At 38.5% G+C, this 23192-nt stretch overlaps 1 pseudogene; it reads right to left on the reverse strand.

The window, feature by feature from the left end:
• Positions 1–2375: 2375 nt before the first annotated feature.
• LOC128369199 (cadherin-12-like) overlaps positions 2376–23192 on the reverse strand; it is a 115326-nt pseudogene continuing 94509 nt past the window's right edge.

The raw sequence follows: 23192 nt of genomic DNA on the forward strand, positions 1-23192 counted from the left end.
TCAATTCAGCATATTGAAGACCACGTTTACTTGGCATTGTTGGGGATCCTTGATTTGCATTTAGAGCAGCCCAGATTATTATGGCATGGATTCAACTGTGACAGAATTGTCCAATAAACATTCATTCTGTGGACTCCACTCCTGTATACTATAACAAAAATAGGTTTTAAGATTAGTAATGCTGTGTACGCATTCAGTTCCTCCCCTTCCTACGTCATGTCACTTAAAAATAGTAAGCAGCTGTTCTATCTGACAATTTCTGCCTCTGTTTTAGGTGGCAGGAGTGAAAATTAGTCATTCTCAATATATGTTGTGTTGTGGTTTCAGAGTGATGACAGCTGGAGAATAATTAGATACAAAACAGGATGTAGGCTCTGAAGGAAGAGGGGTTTATTTTCTATCTAAAATCATGTTTATCCTGATGTGAAAATGATGTATAGATGTTTAGGTATTGTATTATCTCAAATGAAATGCTTGAAAAATAGTGCATACAGCTGCTGTAAATGCCCAACCAGTATGTCCATGTGGGCCCCATAAGGGTTAAATCTGGGCTGCAAATACGGGTCTCAAGTTTGCCTGCAGTTTCTATGGTGGCCCCACCTGTGTTTGCCCATATGGGCTTCAAGTGGGTTCTGACTTGGTTTTCGAGTGGACAATATGTGACCCATACAATTTGCCCTGTTTATGCCCATTGTTGTACATTTAGCCCACTCACATCCCTTATGGGGCTCATACAGTCACTTCAGAGAATCATTGTTTGCAGTTTTACAGATGTCTCTTTTACAATGGTGGTCTATGGACCACAGGGTGATTTTTCGCTGCAATACCATAAGTGACCACTGGGATAATTTGGCTGTGAGCCTGAGCAGCTGTGCACTATCCAACTGATATAAAAACGTCCATAGTCTGGCTCTGCCACTGATTTGAGGATATATTTAATACATTTTTCTCAGACTGATTTGTCCTTTGTTTCCAGGGCAACCATCATTTACCAGAATTGGCCAATTATACCTGCAATCCACATGCATCCATCTGTATGTGCATATTTAGGGTTACTAGATGAATAGAGCTCTATTGTAACATAACATGTTTTGATTTTAGAGACTAACATAATAATATGACACAGAGCTTCAGGTAAACACTATTCTTTTCATGATGTACTTTATTTCCCTAACATTGTCAACACCATTCAACATTTAAATGCTGTACTTAAATACAATTTTGAACAAGTTGTACTGTAGTATTTCCACGTGATGCTACTTTCTACATCTCAGAGGGAAATATTGTACTTTCTACTCTTACTTTTTGGGTTAGGGCTAACCCCAACCCTGAAGATTTTAAGATATAATATGAGTTTACCTAGCAAAAGTTTGGACAAGCCCTCCCACTCACTTTGATAAGAAAGTGACTGGTACTGTATAGGACTTAAAATATACTTAGCTGAAATATGTATGTACTTTTACTTACGTAGGATGTTAAATGCAGGACGTCTACTATTTTTTATATTGGTACTTTCACTTAACTAATTAATCTGAATACTTCTTCCACCATTCTCCAGATTAAAATCAGTTCAAATGAACACATTTGGGGGGTGATTGGAGGTGTTGATGTACAGGACTATGGGGAAATATCAGGGTACAGCAGACAAACAAGGTTGGGAACCACTGGCCTAGTGGATAAGAGGCTTCACTGTATATTCCACTACTATGTTCTAGCTCACCTTGTAATATTAATTATGGTTTAGTCTAACACATGTCTGCTGGATGCTCCACTGTGTGTGTCTGCTGCTTATACTGAGCAGGTAGTGTACAGACGGTTTGTAATGATCCTTTATCATATCAGCTTTGTTCTCTGATACACATTTCTACATGCCTAAGATTTCCACAGATTTTCCATTTTTGTTTAGCAGATATTTAGCAACATTTTGACCTGATAATGACGTTTAAGAGATCTTCAAAGTCAATAGGATTCATCCAGTGGAGACCATGAACATCTGGACCAAAATCTATCCAGTGGTTATCAAGAATGTAGTGAAGTGTAGCTAAAGAGAGCGATGGAATCTTCTGGTAGCTGTCAGGAGAAATGCTTTGATTAAAAAAAAAAAAAAAGCTGAAGTCAGTTGAAGATGTTTTATTAAGTAACATCAATTAAAATACATGTAAACATACAGTACCTCAGGCACTTTGAGGAGCTATCAGGTTTACCTTTCTTTGTTCTGTAGCTAGCTATGTTCTAACCAGTCCACAGCTCTACCTCACATTCCTAAAGAGTCCTCCCATCATTCTAGCCAGTGCCTGTCACAGTAAAAAAAGAGGTCTAGAAATATAAACTACGTCCCAGGTGGTCACCCAAAAGTCTCTTTGCTGTCCAACTTCTCAGCTCTGCTCAGGCAGAGAAGGCGGCTGTCTGTCCAGGATGCTAGCCAGTGTTTTGAACGGCTGTCCCCAGTCTCCCAGGGAGCTGAAATCCCCTGTACTGTCAATCACCCATGATTCCTCTATAGAGCTGAGCGAGCCGGCCACCGAGCCGTCGCCCTCGTAGGCGTAGGTGGCCAGCGAATCGTACGGCGGCACGGCGTAACCCTGCTGGCTCTCCTCCAGCCGCTGCTCGATGAACTCCCTGATCACTTCGGCGTCGCCCTCGGTCACTCTGGGACGGCGATCGGGCGCTAACTCTTTGTTCACGGCGGCGATGACGTTCGCCGTCTGACGATGTATGTCAGGTGACCTGACGTTGTCACGGCGACTGTTGAGGTGCAGCAGAACCCCGTCGCCGTAGCCGTTTTTCTCCTTCTTGGAGGTGCTGCTGTAAGTGCTGGTGCGCTGAGAGTGGGTGTTACGCAGAGTGCCCATGTCGAAGGCGTGGGTGTCCTCCTCCCCACCTCCCTCATCGTCGTAGTGGATCACGTTATCACGGATGTCCTCTTTGGATGTCATCAGAGTCTCTTTCTCTTTGTGGCGTCTCTGGCTCATGTATAATGCAGCCATGACTGGAAGACACAAAGACAGTACGATGATGCATTAGTCCAGTCTGTCTTATATCAGATTTTAAATGTTACTGATAGATGTTTTTTTCTTTTTTAACAATGATAATAATAATAATAATAACTTTGTATACATTTGTAAAGCATCTTTCATACAATAAATGCAGTTCAAAGTGCTTTACAACAAAAATAAATGACATATCACCTTCACATAAAAGGAACATTAAGGCATAAAAGAAGTATAAAGCAGTGTTTATAAAAAAGAAAAAAAGATGAAATAAATAAAAACATGAATGTAATATAAGATAGAAAAAACAATATAAAAAAACAGTAAAATATTACATAGTAAAAGTAGTTAAAAAAAATAGAATGAAAACATTGTAGTGTAGGTCTCAGGCTCATGGACTGTCTGCTGTTTAGATTCATGCATCTGTGGCAGTGCAAAGTGCTATAAGGCTGGATGAAGGTGATTCATAAATACATTCTGAGTCAATCATCATTTAATTCATAGCTCTGAAAGAGCTGTTAGCTGCAGATATTCTTCCTACATAATACATAACATTACAACATTAAAGAAAGCTGAAGAAAAAAGAATAAAAGAAGATAGCTCAACAGATAGAAAGACACATTTTCTAGCAGAGGTAGACTGTTTGGCTTGTTATTTAGTTTTATTAAAAGACTGATGATTAAAAGCTGATCAAGTTAATCTGATGGTATTTCCTATCTCTCTTTAGTTATTAACAAGATTATAAACATACAGAAGAGTGTTTGTGCTCAAATGAATTTCAAGAAGTGATTTTCTGACGTTCCTTTTCTGACATGACCGCTGTTGAACTATGGAATCATTCATATTTAAATCCTACAAACAATGACCTCAAACGTCTAAAAACTTATTCCATGTTTTTTATTAATCTCAACCTTGTTCAACTCTCTCTCTTTTTTTTTTTACATTTTGAATTCTTAATAAAACACTGTATGTACACTGACAGTTGTATTGGTTGCTGTTACCTTTCCCTCTCTCTGTGCTGATTCCTTTCTAACACAACCTCTCTGATTGAGGACAGAATTCATAATCATCTCATAAGGTGAACAGCCACAGAATAGTAAAGAATCACTGTGGAATAGTAGAGTAGCTCTTTGGTGAATATTGTGGAAATAAGCAAATGTATGTACATGTTGTGATGAATGACACTTTCAAGTGTTTTCTATTTGAGTCACCTAGATTATAAAAAAGATTTTTCTGAAGCTGACTCCACAGGAGAAGTTCATAACACTGCTTATAAGAGCAATATATGTCAAGAGAGGATATTCTCTGATATCATTAAGTAGCAAGTCTGAGAAAAATCATCATACATTTCTGAGAAATACAATGTGTTTCATAGTGTGGATGTTTAGGATGATATGGTGATTCTGGGCTAAGATAACAAGTATCTCCTTATTGCTAAACCCAACTGAAAAGTTCAGTTTGATCAGTTCTTCCACAGCAGACATAATGCACAACAAGCCATTTTTCCTCGTGACTTTGTGAGTAAACTACAGTTAATAATGGCTTCTTTTTCTTTTTTTAGAAGTAATTATTTATTTATTATTGTTTCTGCACTTTTAAGGACTTCATCTCAATTTTGTTGTGCTTTGTACAATGACAGTAGAGACATTCACCCTACAGTAAGTATTCACCCTTTCACTTTCCCTACGTTACAGCCTTATTCCAAAATTGATTCATTCCTTTTTTTCTCATCAATCTACACATAATACTCCACAATGACAAAGCCAAAAAGATTTTTTAGAATTTTTTGCAAATGTATTAAAATAAAAAACTGAAATATCACATAATTATATTTCTTCTCACACAATTTGTGACTATATATATATATCAGATAGAATCTGCAAGGTTTTTTTTTCTCTCCCCCCCCCCCTGCAAAAGCAGAAAAAAACCCCACTTGATTCAGTGTGAACTATCTTCTCAGGCCCTTCTGGCAGTGTTAGTACTTGACAGCATGTGAATGTGAGTTCATCATCAACAGTGTTAGGGTTAACACTTTCTGATTGAAAAAGAACAACTCTGGTTAAATCCAGTGAACCAATGAACAGCTGTGTGTAAATGAGTGTGATGTCAGGGTCTAACAGGATGACGCTTCACTCTCAGGTCACATACACAGCCATTAACTCTCAGCTCAAGTCTGCATGGGAGAGATACCAAGTGCCAAAAGTGAGCGGCGGCAGCTTTGAAGCCCTGCTGCTCACTGAAATCTACGCACACACGAACACACACACACACACACACACACTCCTGTCCTGGTTCGCTCATTCTAACTGCACACAGCTCACATCTTATACTTCCAATCAGTGTCATTGCTCACATGGTGTGATAGAACAGCAGATCTCTTGTATTCATGCTGTTTCCCCTCAGACAGCGTACACACAACGCATAGAGAACGTATCTTCTGCAGTGATGTTAGTGAAGTGTTTAACCTCGGCGGCGTGCGGTGAAAATGTCATGGAGCAGCAGAGGTAATGTAATGTGAAGTCATGAAGTTAGCTGTAGGCATTTTCAGCTGGCCAGGTGTGATAAATCTTTGTAAAAAAGCTACGAATGAGGAAGCTAGAGGAGTATGGTGAATATAATGATGATTCATTCATTTTAAAAAATAAACACAAAAAAACACATTAGCAAATTTAGCTTTGAAGAAAAAACTGCTTTTGCTTTTAGTCCCCAGTGTAATTATGCACATGTAAATGATTGAGACAAAGCATGTGCAGGAATAATTTTAAAACGTAGGTAATGACTAAAAAAATCAAAAATCAAAGGGATTAAAGGTAGAGTTTGTTAGGTCAAATGAATAAAACAACAGACTGCCTTGTGTTTTTTGAATTATAATTTTACTATCATTTAGCTCTGGGCAACAGGGCTACATTCAGATTCAACATACTTAATACATTATTCCTAAATATTTAAAATAAGGAAATACATTAGTTTTTAGTATAGAGTCGTGGAACATATACTGACCCCCCTGCTTCCATAGAAATCACCTTAAAACCAATAAATGAGATGATGTGATGGAAAATATATACTTGTGCATTTCTGATATGTATCTTTACTGAAGTACACATTAAACAGTTACTGGTCTCATCATTAGGAACACATGTTCCTCTTCAATCTAATTCAATGTAATACAACAGCGCTGCTACAAATTCTATATTTTCAGTTTTTGTTAACATTGTCAAAAAAGTGAGTTATACTGTATGTTTACTATTTAAGTCATAGTGGATGATGTTGGTGTATTAGGGTGCATCATATTGAATGGCGTTCCTCCCTCATGTATGTTAATGGAGTGGACAAAATATTAGGAACACTATTAGACTGTACCTAATAAAGAGGCCAGTGAGTGTATATGTACCTTTAATATGATATGATGCATTGTTGATATGTCATCATAGGCCTGATTGTGAAATAATGTATTTGGTTACCCAACAACAACCTCCTCATGATCATTGTGCCTCTAATTATTTTCCTGAAGAAGATGAGAGCAGCTCAGCGTGACTGTTTATTTAAAAATAAAAAGGTTGCAGTGACCGGAACATTAACTTCTTGTTATTGCCAGATAAGGCACGATGAGAGGCTCTGAGTGTACCATAAGCAGAGGAGAAACAGTGATTGGCTGACATGGGTGAGAGGCGTGGTCCCATTGGTGGAGGAGGGAAGTGGGACGGACAAGGAGTTTACATATTTTTTGTTGTTTCTGCAGAAATAACTCAAGTCTTTTATAATAAATGTATTTAACTTTTGCTGTTGTGTGTTAAAAAGAGAAAAAGAGAATGAGGTAACAGAGAGAGTAATGGATGATCTGCAGATATATTCACATTTTACCAGTTTTTTCTCACTTGTTATGTTCATTAGCTATTCTCTAACTGTGTCTGATGTTTGGTGATGGGGGGGCGGGGTTCGGGTTAGTGTGGCTGTGGTGCTTTTCAGAGCTTTTTCTGGTGAAAATTAATGAGAGCAGTGAGAATAAATTAAAGCTGGGAAGTTAGTTCAACCAAATAAAAGAGTTGAGCTGAAGGGAGTTGGTGGTAATAATGACCTGTGGGTGCATCACTAAAACTGATCCATTGGTAATAGAAAAGTATTGATTAGTAGGAAACGGTGAGGAACATGTTCAGGCTCCATCCTCTACTGGACTCTAATTCTCTAATCACATGCATGCAATCACCAGCTGAACTCTGCATGTCCGCCTCACACAGTATGAAAGGTTACATCTGATCTCACCTCTCCACACATGTAGCAAGCTTGTTCTTACAATACTTTAATGCTTAAAGGGGATGAATTCTGCACATCTCCAGCTCTATATTTATATTCTGGGGCTCGACCAGAATATATTTGCATAACTTACAGTTCAAACTGCCCACCACTGCAGCCTCTTCCCAGTAGTGGAACCTGCAGCTTTCAGCGTTCAGACAGAGGTTGAAAGTAACTAAGTACACTCACTCAAGTACTGGACTTAGTATAATTTTGAGGTACTTGTACTTTACTGTAGTATTTCCATGTGATGCTACTTTCTACATCTCAGAGGGAAATATTGTACTTTCTACTTCAGATGAAGATTTGACACAATGGATAATATAACAAGGTTTTAACAGTTTTACAACACATTGTTGAAGATGAAAGCAAAAAGCAGTGTGTAGTCAAGCTCACATTTTAGATGTCTATGAGTTGTTAACAGATCCACCAAATACTGATTTTTCCCTCTAAACTTCTCACATGCTTTCATTTCAATAAATGTTCAAATGATCCAATATTTCAGCAAAAATCAAAGATTAGAGAAAAAGCCCCACAACTGAAAACAGAACAAAACTTTGTTTTTCTCCCATTTCTCATCTCACCAGCCCTCACATTTATCTGCTGACCCTTTGGAGGGGCCCCACCCCGAGGTTGGGAACCACTGGACTAAACTAGCTAACTGTATATAAAGTAGTGTAAACTAGCTAACTGTATATAAAGTAGTGTAAACTAGCTAACTGTATATAAAGTAGTATAAACTAGCTAACTGTGTATAAAGTAGTGTAAACTAGCTAACTGTATATAAAGTAGTATAAACTAGCTAACTGTGTATAAAGTAGTGCAAACTAGCTAACTGTATATAAAGTAGTGTAAACTAGCTAACTGTATATAAAGTAGTATAAACTAGCTAACTGTATATAAAGTAGTGTAAACTAGCTAACTGTGTATAAAGTAGTATAAACTAGCTAACTGTGTATAAAGTAGTGTAAACTAGCTAACTGTATATAAAGTAGTGTAAACTAGCTAACTGTATATAAAGTAGTGTAAACTAGCTAACTGTGTATAAAGTAGTGTAAACAAGCTAACTATATATAAAGTAGTATAAACTAGCTAACTGTATATAAAGTAGTATAAACTAGCTAACTGTATATAAAGTAGTATAAACTAGCTAACTGTATATAAAGTAGTGTAAACTAGCTAACTGTATATAAAGTAGTGTAAACTAGCTAACTGTATATAAAGTAGTATAAACTAGCTAACTGTATATAAAGTAGTGTAAACTAGCTCCACCTCCAGCAGCTACAACAGTAACATGCTGCTCTAATATGCTTCACTATTAATAATCTAATGATGTCATTTATAATAATATATCACTAGCCTACTTTTACTGTAATACTGCATACTACATCACTCATAATACTGCAGTACTTTTACTGTAATACTGCATACTACATCACTCATAATACTGCAGTACTTTTACTGTACTACTGCATACTACATCACTCATTATACTGCAGTACTTTTACTGTAATACTGCATACTACATCATTCATAATACTGCAGTACTTTTACTGTAATACTGCATACTACATCATTCATAATACTGCAGTACTTTTACTGTAATACTGCATACTACATCACTCATAATACTGCAGTACTTTTACTGTAATACTGCATACTACATCACTCATAATACTGCAGTACTTTTACTGTACTACTGCATACTACATCACTCATTATACTGCAGTACTTTTACTGTAATACTGCATACTACATCATTCATAATACTGCAGTACTTTTACTGTAATACTGCATACTACATCACTCATAATACAGCAGTACTTTTACTGTAATACTGCATACTACATCACTATAATACTGCAGTACTTTTACTGTAATAGAGCATTTTTACATTGCTGTATTGGTACTCTTACTTTAACTTTAACAATTCATCCATTCACTGGCTGGAATCCAACCTGTGACCATGTGACCACGTGACATGCACAGTAACCATTGACTTCCATTGTGCTTCCTTGGGTAAAGGCTGTAAATATGGTTGTGTTTATTAGTGGAAAGATAGTTGAGGATTTTAGTGATGTAGTAAATGGAAGCTGTTATATTCCTGGTATAATCTGGTAAAGTTGGCAAAACAGTGAAGTGAACTTTCCCTTGGTTAACAGTAAATTAACTGTCTAGTGAATCACATTTTCCATTCTTAGAGCAAAATGGGTCAAAAATTGGGTGAAACAAATAAAAAGTTAATATACAATGTGAAAATGTCTACTTTGCTGTTGTGAACTTTGTGTCCTCCCTCACAGGACAATACACACCAGCTTCTGTGTTGTTCTGTGTCTCAGGCTGATTTCTGAACCAGTCATCAAAGAAAAAGACACACACATGGATTAGTGAGAACAGAGCGCAGCTTTAGAGACTGCTGTCTGTGTCAGCTGCACAGTGCACAGCGACACACAGAGCTGTGGATTAGTTTCATCAGTGACCGCCGCCTCTCATTAAAGCCATTATAATACACACAACACAGCCAGACTATGGGACAGACGGAAGGCTTTTATTGAAATCTAAAAGGTGACCGTGATTTGGAAGGACCTGTCTAAGGAAATCAGACTGGCGGTATCAGGAACTTCTTTTAAATGACTTCTTAAAACTAGTTTTTACAGACTAGCTTTAATGTGCTATCATTTGTTACTGCTCTCTGTGTTGTGTGACTTTGCTTTGTATTGTTCTGCCTTTGCTCTGTCAGTCAAAGCACTTTGTAAACTCTGTCTTTAAAGAGTTACAATATGAATAAAGGTATTATTATATGTACTGCATAGTGGAAAGGTTGTATAGCCTTTAGTCTCATAGTTTCAGGACTACTATAGACATATAGGTGTGTTTAGTAATGACGGGCATCATCACAGCTGTTAGACTTATTATATTTGATGTTTTGTTTGGTATTTTGGTGTAAAACTGAATCTCAGCTGCTGCTTCTATGAACAAACAGCCAGCCAGAGTCTCAAATCAAGATGACAAATGTCCAAATGTTCTGTCTTGTATACAAACCATTATATAGAAGAAGAATGTTTTAAATTGGCCCAAACGTCAAGCTGCTGAATGTCTTATTAGAGTTTATAGCCTTTAGTTTACAGTTAGTGGTGCACACATCTACAGTTTAATGACCTGATGTACTGCACCAAAACGTCAGGAGTCATTTTCTTCACAAGTTTTTAACCTGCAGTCCACTTTAACCTTTGACTTTTTATTAAGCCAAACCAAATATATAAAGATGAATTTGAACCAGGAGAGACTGCACCATCATGTGACTGTCAGGTGACCTGGGGCTCTATGGATTTAAAATGGTGATCATTCACTTTATCTTTAGTCTGAAGAAGAGCACTGAGCTCAAAATGTCACTCTTATTAAATCTATTTCCTTATTCTGACAGAATATATAGTATACAGTCCACACACTCCACAGTGACACATACAAGTGTTTTCTGATCTGAAGCTCCCATCAGCAGACTGCATCATTTGTCTCTGCCTTCTACAAGTGTTACAAATCACTGAAAAACAGCATTGATTTATGATGTGACAACGTAATGGCTTAAGGGGAAATATTCTGCACATCTGGAGCTATCTTTACATGATTTACAGTGCAAAAAAACTCCTTATTTATCTTCTACTGGTCCTTTATGCAGCCCAGCCTCAGTTCAGCCTCAGTCTGGAACAGGCTGTTTTACCTCCTGTCTCTTTAAGACCCCTCTCCCACTCTGTTCTGATTGGCCAGTTTCTGGAAGCTGCATCTCAGCTGACCTCCAGCTGCTATGTCATGAAGCCATGAAACACACTGTAGTAGTCAACTTCTCAAATACATCTAATGTGTTTAAGGAGGGTTGAAGTCCTGGTTTTTCACTTGCAGGGAGCATTTCCACATATATTAACTACGTTTTTGGAACATTGAACATGTGTAACATCAGACATCATTAGGGCTGGGACAATCCGCGATCAAATTGTATATTGGCGATTGGAGGATTACCAGGCAATTTGCTATTTATCAAGGTGATTTTGAAAAAAACTCGCCAATATACCCCGCCCCATGCCGATTTAATCGTGTATTGGCAATCTAGAGCAATGACAATCTACAATTTGAAATTTAGAGGCAATCGCACAGCCCTAGACATCATAATACATATGAATAAGTTAACCACAGTAAGTATAACATGTCCCCTTTAAGGTTTGGTTAAGTTTGGAAAACACTGTGGTTTGTGCTTTGTTATGGCTAGTTGCTATGGTTACAATAATACCACATGATTAAGTTTTGGGCACAATCGTGCTAATGCTGTGTTGAGTTGTGTCTTAACTCTCCATCCTTTCGTCCGATCTGATTCATTCCTCCACGTCTAATTTGCTCATCCTCTCTTCCACTTTTGATAAGAGGTAAATGTATTTGTCCGCTGCTCATCCTCGTCTCCCGCTAAATAATCAATAGCAGCAGGAAAAAACAAGGGCAGCTGCTTTAACCAGATAATCAATGAGTTGAAACGGTCCTCTTCTGTTCCACCTGGCTAACACTGCCACTGCTGTATAGCTGTCTGGAATACATCATAGTCCCATCACACCCACACACTCAATCTGAGATATTTAAACAGTTGATTTCTGTTGTAACCTGGTGTGTTTCTGAGAGTAGTTGTGTGTTGACTGGAGAATTGAGTGTTTTATGCCTTCTTGATCATTTTAGTTAATATCAGATGCCTTTTCTTCTTGTACATATGCATCATTTCTGTCTTCTTCCTGTCATATCAAATGCAGACAGCAGTGGAACCCTTTAGAATGTGAGAAGTGTCTCTGGTTGGAAGAGTTGAAGACTTTCTGTGTTAAATCATTCAATGAGAAACTCTTAAATCTTGACCTCATTCTATCAAACTAACGGCCGACAAACAGATGAACTGATTGAGAACTAATGACCAGTTGCAGTTACAGTGGTGAAACATTTATCAGACATGAGCAAAAGGACTTCAAGCTTTACAAATCAAATCAAACGCCAACATGGATCCTTTCCTAGAACACTATTTGAATTGAGAACTAGTCAAAAAATAAAAGAAAACATGAAACCCTTGAATTACCAGGAGGAATTTGACTTCAATCACCAAACCAACAATGAAGCCTTTTCTCCCCAAGGAGACCTGGACATTACTTTATCTGATACATTCATGGATTTTCTTGGATTCAGGTATTTCAATACCTCAATATTTGACATCACAAAAATATTGTAGGGATGACTGTTGGTGCTCTAACAAAATATTTACACAATGTGATGATTTTTGATCAATAATAAACAGTAATGTGGATATAATGATAAAGTGAGTAAAAGACAAATAATAGACAGCTAGAACATCAGGAAAAAACACCTATGCTATATCACTGTATTACAATATACAAATTCTAAGATGATATCTCGTCTCATATCACTATATTTATATATTGCTCAGCCCTAGGTACAGGCATAATGGATATTACACACAACCTGTTCTAAAGGTTAAATGCCCCAGCTCCAGATTTGCTACAGTATGAGCTTCTAATCAGATGAGTTCACAAGTGTGGAGGTTCCTGTCCCGCGTCATGACCAGTGTAAGCTTATGAACTCCCACAAACTCTCCTTCAGTACAGATACACATAATTACAGTATAAGACAGGCTGCACTGCCAAAAAGAGACAAATGTCATCAAACAAACTCTCACCTACAGAATTATGAAGGAATGGAACTCACTCCTACAACACATTACACATAAACTCAGTAAAGTTCAATTGAAATCACTGGTAAAACATCTTTTTAACAAATATAATAAATAATCATAAATAAATAGCTATAGTAATAACACTGTATTGATTATACTGTGTATCATGTGTAAGTATGTATTGTTAATGGGAGCTTCTACATACATGTATAGATGTGTGTGTATGTGTGGATAGGTACATATTTCCATATATACAATAATATAGGCCTGATATAGATTAAATAGTCTTATATTATATATTGGACTAATTATACAGAGACACATCTGATCTATTCAATGATTATACAAGTTAAGTATATTAAAAACCTTTCACTTCTTAGGATACCCAAGGATATGGGTTGTTCTCTTTTCTTTATTACAACTTTATTACGTTGTAATGTAATATTTTGTATACATTGAGCACTTTTATGCTTATGGTTGGACCCCAGGTAGAATAAATCCTGAACAGCTCTGTGATGGACTGTGTTACAATTCACACAAAGCTTATACAGTTGTATTGGTGTTGAATATTATATTCTGACATAGTTTGACTTTGTTCGGCTCTAAGCCCAAACTTAACTCCCCCAAACCTCTCCTTTAAAAGCCTAAATACCTCCATCAGTCAGTATATGATCTCATCTTGAGCACATTGTCTACATCACATCTCTATAATAAAGTCAGACTGAGATCCACTCTGGGTGGTGTGATGGTGTGAAACACATTGGAGCCAGATGGTAAAAAGGTGTAAATGCATTCATCTGGCCCAGATACATACGTAATCTTTACTCCTACTGACTATAACTTCATTAGTAAGCTCTCTTTGATAGTAACCTCCACAGGATGTGTCTCCTGTGATAATGGCAGCGGAAGTCACATTGAAATGACGCTGGAATCCTTTATCACTCTCTGTCTGATTAAAGAAACAAGAGGGAAGAGACTCAGGTGATTGAAGCTACACACTTATAGATAAACTGCTGTGGAGAGGTTAGTCTTTTCTGGGCGTTTTGGCAGTTACCAAACAGCCACCATGAGTATAACATTAAATATAACATTAAAAAATAGCCTAAAGCTATGGGGCCCTTCTGTGGGGAGTTAGTATGTTCTCCCTGTGCCTGTGTGGGTTCTCCAGCTTCCTCCAACAGACCAAAACATGTAGCCTGTTAATTACTGAATCGAAATTGCCTGTAGGTGTGAATGGTTGTCTGTCTTGTCTATGTGAGTCCTGTGATTGACTGGTGACCTTGTATAGAAAATGAATAGTCTTAATATCTGTCTGAGAAACTTTACCTTTATGTTTTATCCTGGTTTACTACAGTATTTACCATTCATCACCAATGCTGAGCACATTCTGCACATGCTTTTCATGCTCCACAATAAGCTTCTATCATGTGAGTCGAAAAGGTCGCTATGGTAAATTGAGTACCTTTTAACACATTTTACTGCCATCTTAAAGCGTGACCGTGGCAACCTGAATGGAAGAAGAATGTATATTGGATTGAAACCAGAGGGCCAATAATCAAACATCTTATGATCCATGTATGATCATTCCCCCCCCATCTGCTGCTGCAAGCCTCTGCATGCAGATGTGGTGTACTGGTGACCATAAATGGGAATTGCCCCCTCCCCCCCCCCCCCCCACTCCATTAGAAAAGCAGTGGTCTGATCTGTGAAGCAGATCAGTGCACTGAGAAGGAAAAAAGCAACCTCCCCTGAGGTGTTTGCTATAGAAACTAAACAAGGTCATAGTGTAGACTAGGGGCCGGGTTAATGGGGGCTGCTGGTGGGGGCTGCTGCTATGTACTGGCGTGTATTGATGTTTCAGCATGTTCAGCTCTTTGGGAGACTTAATAGAAAACCATCTTGTGTCTGCATCAGGGTTTGTGTGTGTGTGTGTGTGTGTGTGTGTGTGTGTGAGTGAACTGCTCCCTGCTAGACGACAGAAAAACTTAACAGTATGGTACAACTGAGGATTGTGAAATGGAAGGAACGCGGTTCCAGAAATAATAACAGAGGCACTACAGTGGGTCAGAAGGGAATTCAAAGAGAGAGAGGGACACACTGTTTGCAATCTGTCAGTGAAAAATGTATTCTGTGCTCTGAAAGCATGTGATGTTCATTGGCTTCCTTTGTGATTCAGCTTTAACCCAATATTCAGTTTGCTGAGGCGTGTCACTAAATAGTTTTTCAAGTGCGAGACTTTTTACACAAAAAGAGACGATCCAGATAAATATGCTCACTCCAATCTTATATTTGTGATTTAGCAGGATCAGCAGCAATACTGTACCACAGTGCAGGTGAGAGAATAACGCTGTGTAAGCTTTAGAGGAGGATTTATTTAGAGTTGAGAGAAGAGGAGTAAGGAGGTGGAGCTGTTGGCTTGGTAAATTACTGAAATCTCTCCAGGCTGTAATGTAGCAGAGAACTACTTTTTTTGACACAAGAGACAAACATACAGCACCTTGCTTCCTCGCCAAATTGAAGTGAGAAATAGGACAGACTTGATCTGAGCCCCGGAAGCAGCTCACCATGAATAAAATGCAGCAATAAACACTTCCAGCATCGCCCCAAATGCAGTTTATGAAATAAGACTCCTGTTTGTTTTTTTTGTGGACGTTTTTTTATAAATGGTTTTTTCATGCAGGGACTGAAGGGAGTAGAATCTGCACCTGCAACTCAGCCTTTTCACAGCTTGGCTCAGTTCTTAGTAACCGTGACTCGACCTGGGACTGGAGTCTGGCAGGTCCCTTAATACATTAATACATGTGCTCTAATTGGGTCCAGTACAGTAAGTCTGCTACCTGAGTGGATGCAGGTGGACTCTCACAACCATCACTGCTCCTCTCTATTGCAATCCATTTTGACCAACCCTGTCCCCTAGAAATAACTTTCATATACTTCTTCATTGTTTTCCCCAATTCTATTGTGTTGGCAAATGTAATTACTGCTTGGATTATGTTAACAGGCAAAATGTTGGGAATGAATGAAGTGCTATATTTAGATATCACATTGAAGTCACAAGGAGAAGGTCAGGGTGGATGATGAGCGTACAAAACACTATGGCTGTGTCCAAAATCACTCCTCATTGACTTTACAGTGCTCTACATTTCCCCTCCACCATTGTATTTGAGTGTCTGAATGCTGAGTGTGTTAATATCATAGACTGTATATAAGAAATGGACGCAACATCCGTGACGGTTTGTGGACTGCTGCTCGGAAGCCAATAGTTTCCAATCTAGGCAGTGCCATCTTGAACATTTCAGGTGCATGCTGGGAAAAATAAAAACATGGATTCTACTTATATGGGCATGAGGCGGAGTCATGGGAGGAGCCATGGGCAGAGCGGGGGAGGTTCTATGCTGCCTACCCACACACCGGCAACCTGACCACATACAGGACGTAATGCTAACCAAGTTAGCTCCCACAATTCGAAGTACTTTACAGCCAAGTGTTAAAGTAGCTTAGTAACATGACATAGCTAATTGCATACATGTATACAATCAGCAAATATTATGAGAGGAGTAACGTAACGTTGAAGCTAATGTTAAATGCTGCCTAACTGTTGCCTGTATTGACGTGCTGTTACAGTAGTTCAAGAGCTAACATTAACTCAGAAAACTGTTGTTGTGAGACAAGCGGCTATCTATTTCCATACAGTCTGTCTATTGCCTATCTGTCTGCCCTCCTGAACCTGTGAATCAATCAACCTGTCAATCAGGACGTAGCCACGCCCTAACGCATACCCTGCTTTATTGTCAAATATAAAATCAGGGAGTCCAAAATGTCCCAAATGAACATCATACTGCATTGAAGAAGGCTTTAAACTAGCGATTGAGACCATAAACACATTTTGAAAACGTTTACTGAGGTTAGAAATCAAGTGAGAAGTTGGTGAATTCTCCATTGACTTGTATAGAGACGGAAGTCCTTTTGACACCAAAACGGTCGCCCCCTGGTGGCCTTTTGATAGAATGCAGTTCTAAGTTACTTCCGTGTTGGCCTCATTTCAGAGGACCGGAACTCCCCACCTGGTTAATATCTCTAACTGCCGTCATGTGATTCTACAGCTGATGGTGATGACACAAAGTGACAATGATCAGTTACTGTCCAAGGGCACCATTGGAAATGTGAGAGTGAATCCTGTGTTACAGCTTGGAGTCATGTTCAACCACTGACATGCACTTTTGTCATTTTCTATGTATTTTCTTTTACATTGTATTTGCTGTAGCAGTTTAGTAGAATGTAAACATCACTTCTGAGACACATGGCTGATTTGGAACCATTCCCACTGTCTTCAGGTCCCGTCAGGTTTGGATTAGGTGTCTTATTTTGAAAGTCGATTGATTGATTGATTTTTTTATTAACGTGTCATGCACCAGAAGTGCTCAGCCCAAATGGATTTACAAGACACCAAAACAAAAAAAGGAACAAATAATAACAAATGAAACCAGATAACAGACATTATAGCAACTAAACATATAGACCGTCCTGACGCTTTTTCCAGACTTCAGATACATATTTAACAAACTTAAAGACATTAAAGTTAAACAGCCAGTCCATTCTATCATCATCAGAGCACCAGAACATTTCTGGGTTTTTAACACACATTTCAGTAAATATTGGAGTTCTCAGTTCATCATACAAGGGACAGAATAAAAGAAAATGTGATTCATTTTCAACTTCATTGAGTTCACATAATTCACATAACCTTTCATCTTCAAGAATGTTTTTAAATCTGCCGACTTCAAGTTTCAGGGGAAGGATTCCTGTTCTCAGCTGAGCCACTAAGGACCTTTGATTTCTTGTTAGGTTTGCTTTACCATAAGGTTCACGGCCATAATTGTGCTTAATTTGGATATATGTTTGTTCAATTACTGCACGTGAGGTCAACTTTTTGGATTCCAATCAAAAACTTGTATCTCCTAAGATTGTGTGTGTGTGTGTGTGTGTGTGTGTGTGTGTGTGTGTGTGTGTGTGTGTGTGTGTGTACACCCTGCTAACATCTTAACCATAGTAACAGCTGTGAAACTGTTGTAAACTTCCATCACAGTTTACAGACCCACTTCCTGTCTCATTATTATTTGACTTATCATCATTTCTGTACAGTTGTGTGCTCACAGTTATACAGCATTATCGCTGCTGTTCAGCTTTACCTCTAAATAAAGTGCTTTAGCTGCACTAAATGAAGGCTAAAGCTATTCAATTAAGATCTAAGATGTAGTGTACCAAGTATAAAAGATAGTTCAAGCTAATATAGAACAAACATTCATCTTTGCTTTATCTCTGTTGATATGCCTTACTTCTGTCCAACAGTTTCCTGATAACTTTAGCATTGCTTTTAATAGCATGCTGCTATTGAGTCTTTTTACGGCTGAGGTTCTTGGAGAGCAACTTTCTAAATCCAGTCTGAAAAACAAAAGGTGAATTAATGGGATTTCATGTTCAGAGGTATTGTGTTTAACCTGCCAGCCTGAGGAAGAAGTCATCTTCTTCAATCCTTCTTTAAAACTTATTGAATTTAGAGTTAGATATTTTGTGTTCTAACAGTTGTGGCTTTCATACTTCTGTGTATTTGTATACATATATATTTGTTTCTTTTCTTTCTCCGTATGCCTGACTTCACTTGTGCACAAGAATCACCAACCTCATATAATAATAATAATTCTATCTTTATGAATATACTGAGCATGTCCAAACTTTAGTGTTTTGACCCAGTCTAAAAATCCTCTTATAATAATTGTCTATACAAAATTTGAAGGACAGATGTGTTTAGAAAGCATCAATAGTGGATCTGACAATCAATAAATGTGTGATTAAACCTTGATTAATGCTTCAGAGAGCAGAGACTATTGAAATAAGCTATCTGAATATATTATTTTGGGCTCTGGGAATGTTGTGATGACATTTGTCTCTATTTTCTGACATTTTCTCAACTTAATTAGTCGTTAAAAAAACCTGATTAAAAAGGAGGTCTGTCCTGATTTTACATATCAAAGTCAGTTTCCCGCAGTACTAGATGCACAGTTAAAAAGTAGTGAGGTTAGCAGACCTCAGCCTGATCATAACATATTAGTTGGGCTGCGTTTTGGATAATAATCTTTTAATGATGCCGTTTTTAAACACAATGTGTGTTTAAATAGTAATACTTGAATAATGAATAAGATGCCAGGATCCAAGCCTCTACAGCAAAGAGCTGTGTGGAGATCTCTCTCTTCAAGAGAAAAAAGGTGGATGTTATGTGTTAGTAGCTATTACCCATCCTCCCCTCTGCTTTCCCTTTATGTCTTCTTTCAGCTATACTCCCTCTCTACGGAGGACACCAATAAAGAACGCACAATGCCCTGAGGAGGCTGCGATTCTTCTCTGACATGCCATCAGTCACACACACACACACACACACACACACACACACACACCTACATGCATCCCTCCTGATTGGGGTGAATCAGTTGTGAGGGTGGGATAAACAACCCCTTTGCTACAGCTCTCATTTCATTTCTGCTTTATCTGAAATGTTACACACAGAAACTCACACACATGACTTAAGAGACACACACACACACACACACACACACACACACACACACACACACACACACACACACACACACACACTCTGAGATGTGAATGCATGTGGCCCTGCTGGTTTTCACCATGCTTGGACAGGTGGTTATGTAACTGTGATTCTCTGTAAAAGGAGCAGAAATGAAATGATACGATGGGAGGGGAGAGGAGAGGAGGGGGAGAAAAAAAAGAGGTAAACGAGGACGCAGCTTCTCTGAGTGTACTTCAACCCCCACCCCCCCACCTCCCCTCTCTCCCCCTCCTCCCCCTTCTCCCCCTTGTCATAATTAGACACTTGTCATGGGTTGCTGGCGCCCTCTAGTGTTACATTACAAACAGTCAGTCAGTGACAGAGTGTCTCTTCTCATCATCATCAGCTGCAGGCCCCAAACCTTTCCAAACCAAGGTCTCCACCAAAAACAAGTATGCAAATTTCAACACAATTGAAAGTATAATTTGGGTGGGGGTTCTTCTGGGTCAACAAGTAACTTTCACTCTTGGACATACCAAGAAAGACTTTTTTTTTAAAGGCAGTGGACCCTGATGATGATGTCCTATTTTTTTGGAATTAGAAATCACAAACTCATTTACATTGCAATACAATTACAATATACTTTACATAGTACTGACTGAGCTTTAACCCTTACATACTGTTCATATACTGGCTCATAATTAGTCTCTACACTAATTCACATTCATGAATTCTCCATAAGTCTGTTTGATTCATGTTATGGAGAAGAAAAAAAATCAAAATCACTATTTTATGGTCCAGGAGAACATTTTTTTAGAATATAATGAATACAACATGTTTGATGCTGACAGGTCAAACTTTTACATTTGCATATAAAAAATGTGTATCAGCTGCACAGAAATTTGATGCATTGTATTTGCATTTTGGTGTGCTGTGGGACACACTAGGAAAAGTCTGGCTAAAATAAATGTGTATTGGGTGATTTTACAGCTCTACAATGCAAAAAATCTGACAAATGAAAGAAAAGTAACTGGATATAAGTCCAACTAAAAATCACCTTTTCTGCAGGTCATTTTGTAGAGAAACAAAAGGGGGGGTCAGGCAGGGGGTGTGTCAGTGTCTGTGTGTGATTGACAGGAGGCGGCACGCTGCCAGAGTGCTGCTGTTACACGGCAGGAAACGAGACAGACAGTAAATACACAGCTGTCAGGAGCATGACAGCATGTTGTTAAGCAGTGATATTGAAGAGTGATGACCACATCAGCATGTTACCAGGCTCAGGTGATGTTTACATGTGTGTGTGTGTGTGTGGGTGTGTGTGTGTGTGTGTGTGTGTGTGTGTGTGTGTACATGATGGTGTTTAATGTGCTGCAGCTGAGCAGCTTCATCAGCCATCCAGCTGCACGTTGTTAGTTAAGGTGCAGGACAGGAAGTGTGTTCCTGTTCCTGTCCGTTTACATAGACAGATAGTGAATCCATACAGAAATAAATGAGGGCACCATTATGAAGCCAGATTAAAAAAAGGAAAAATATACTCTATATATATATATTCTTTCCCAAAAGAGAACAAGGAAAGTTACTTAAAGAACAGATACTATGCTGCTGTAGGAGCCACAACAATGCTATTTATTTTTTAAACAGAATTTATGGTTTTTAAATATGTTGAATATATAACACACATTTTTAAATGAAGTCATATTTGAATTTATGTTTGAAATACTGCATTTTTGGCCGATTCTAAATAACTTGGTGGACCAACAACATCTCTTATTCACTTTCTAACATTATTATAGCTAACATGTTGCTTCTTTTTACCTTTGCCAATGCTAGTGTCCCTGTTCACATTACACACTTGTGTTATTGGTAACATAAAACATGGTGGAAGTTTAATATTTGGTGTCAGATACTTCAGAATTGGCCGCTGTGTCTTGATTGATCTACACTGTCGACCTCCACACAGCTTAAGTAGCAATTTGGTGCGTTTAGTTCTCCATGTATGGCTTCCTATAAACTCTATACTTCACTAAGTCAAAATGATGTTCACTGCTAATGTACACAACATTGAATGTTGCCAGGTTTTCTGTTTACACTTTCAAACAAACTCAAATGAAAGGAATAAATACATGTTGACATGACTGTGTTAAAAAAGCACAAAGCTGTAACTTAGAGTGGCGTGAGGCCTAACAGTTAACTGTTGTCAGGGTAATGACAGTTTTTTATTACTATTTTTTCATATATATTCATTGTTATAAATAGGTAAAGTACCGCCTTATTATTGTGTATATGGATGGAGCACTATGATTCTTCTGTTTTATTCTTTGATTGAAAGGCGTACAGACTGATGTATTGATTTGCTAACAGGTGATTAAGGCTGTTCTTCATGAATGGCTAACTGAAATACGCTCTGTTGCACCTGTAACACCCAACAGTGATGTCACAGTGTACTGACACACCCAGAACAGTGCAACAAGGTGAGAGGTCAGCAATAAGACGATATTCAGCAGCCTGCCGATATTCAGCAGGCCTTTTATCAGAAGCTGGGTTCTGGGTTGGATTTGTAGAGCCGTTTCCCTTGCAGCAACTTCAGGCTCATTTTACGGGGCTGTGACTGTTGGTGCATGTCTAAATAGCAGGAACCCCCCCCCCCCTCCCAACAGCTGAGCAACCGAATTATTATTATTATTATTATTATTATCCAGATGTGCCTTTGAAGGCCAAACACCAGGTAGAACCAAAGCTACAGTGCTTTTTCTTGTGTGTGTGTGTGTGTATGTGTGTGTGTGTACATTCTGGGTCAATTTAGGAAAAGTCATAAAATATCAGGTCATTTATGAAAGTCATTGTGGGTGTTTTCAAATGTCATAATGGGTCAAATTGGACTGAATGGTATGTTAGGGTTAAAATGGTGAAAATATGTATTTTAGTTAGCATACATTTGTTTTTGTTTTTTTAAGCATTTCACTGGGATGATTCTATGAGCACAGACATGACCAGATTACAGCCAGAGTAGCAGTGTGTAGAGAAACATACTCATCAGTGATGTATAACTCAATGTAATGCTTGTCAAAATGTGCAAAACTGCCAAATGTATGAAAGACTGGGCTGGCTGGGAGAGTGTTTTGGTTGCAGACGTACCTATCAGCAGAGCCACACAGATCAGAATAGCCATCAGAGCTCCAGTGCTGAGACCCACAGGCAGGAAGATGGCCTCTGCAGAGCAGGTGAGCAGAGAGCCTCCCGCCTCACAGGAACACACTCTGATGGTGAGCGTGGCCGTGCTGCTCTGAGCAGGATAACCGCTGTCTTCCACCACCACGGGAAGAACGTAGACTTCCTGCAGCCGCCGCTGGAAGCCCGAGCGCCGCGACACAATGCCAGCAGTGTTGTCTAGAAACCAACAGAGGATGGGATGACATCATCAGTGATGATATACTATGTTCAATTACAAGGAACTGAAGGATAAGGCTGGCATTATTCTCCATTATTCTTACTTTTAATAAATTCCATTTAAATGCAAAGATGTGTCAATGTGTGTTAGTCCATCCCCATCACACTGCCTATGGCTCTTAGCTCCAAGCCCATTGGTGGAGGCATAAAACCCTCACAAAGATAAAGTTTCATTCAAAAA

Source organism: Scomber japonicus, chromosome 12 (genome assembly GCF_027409825.1).
Source record: "Scomber japonicus isolate fScoJap1 chromosome 12, fScoJap1.pri, whole genome shotgun sequence".
NCBI classification, from domain to species: domain Eukaryota; kingdom Metazoa; phylum Chordata; class Actinopteri; order Scombriformes; family Scombridae; genus Scomber; species Scomber japonicus.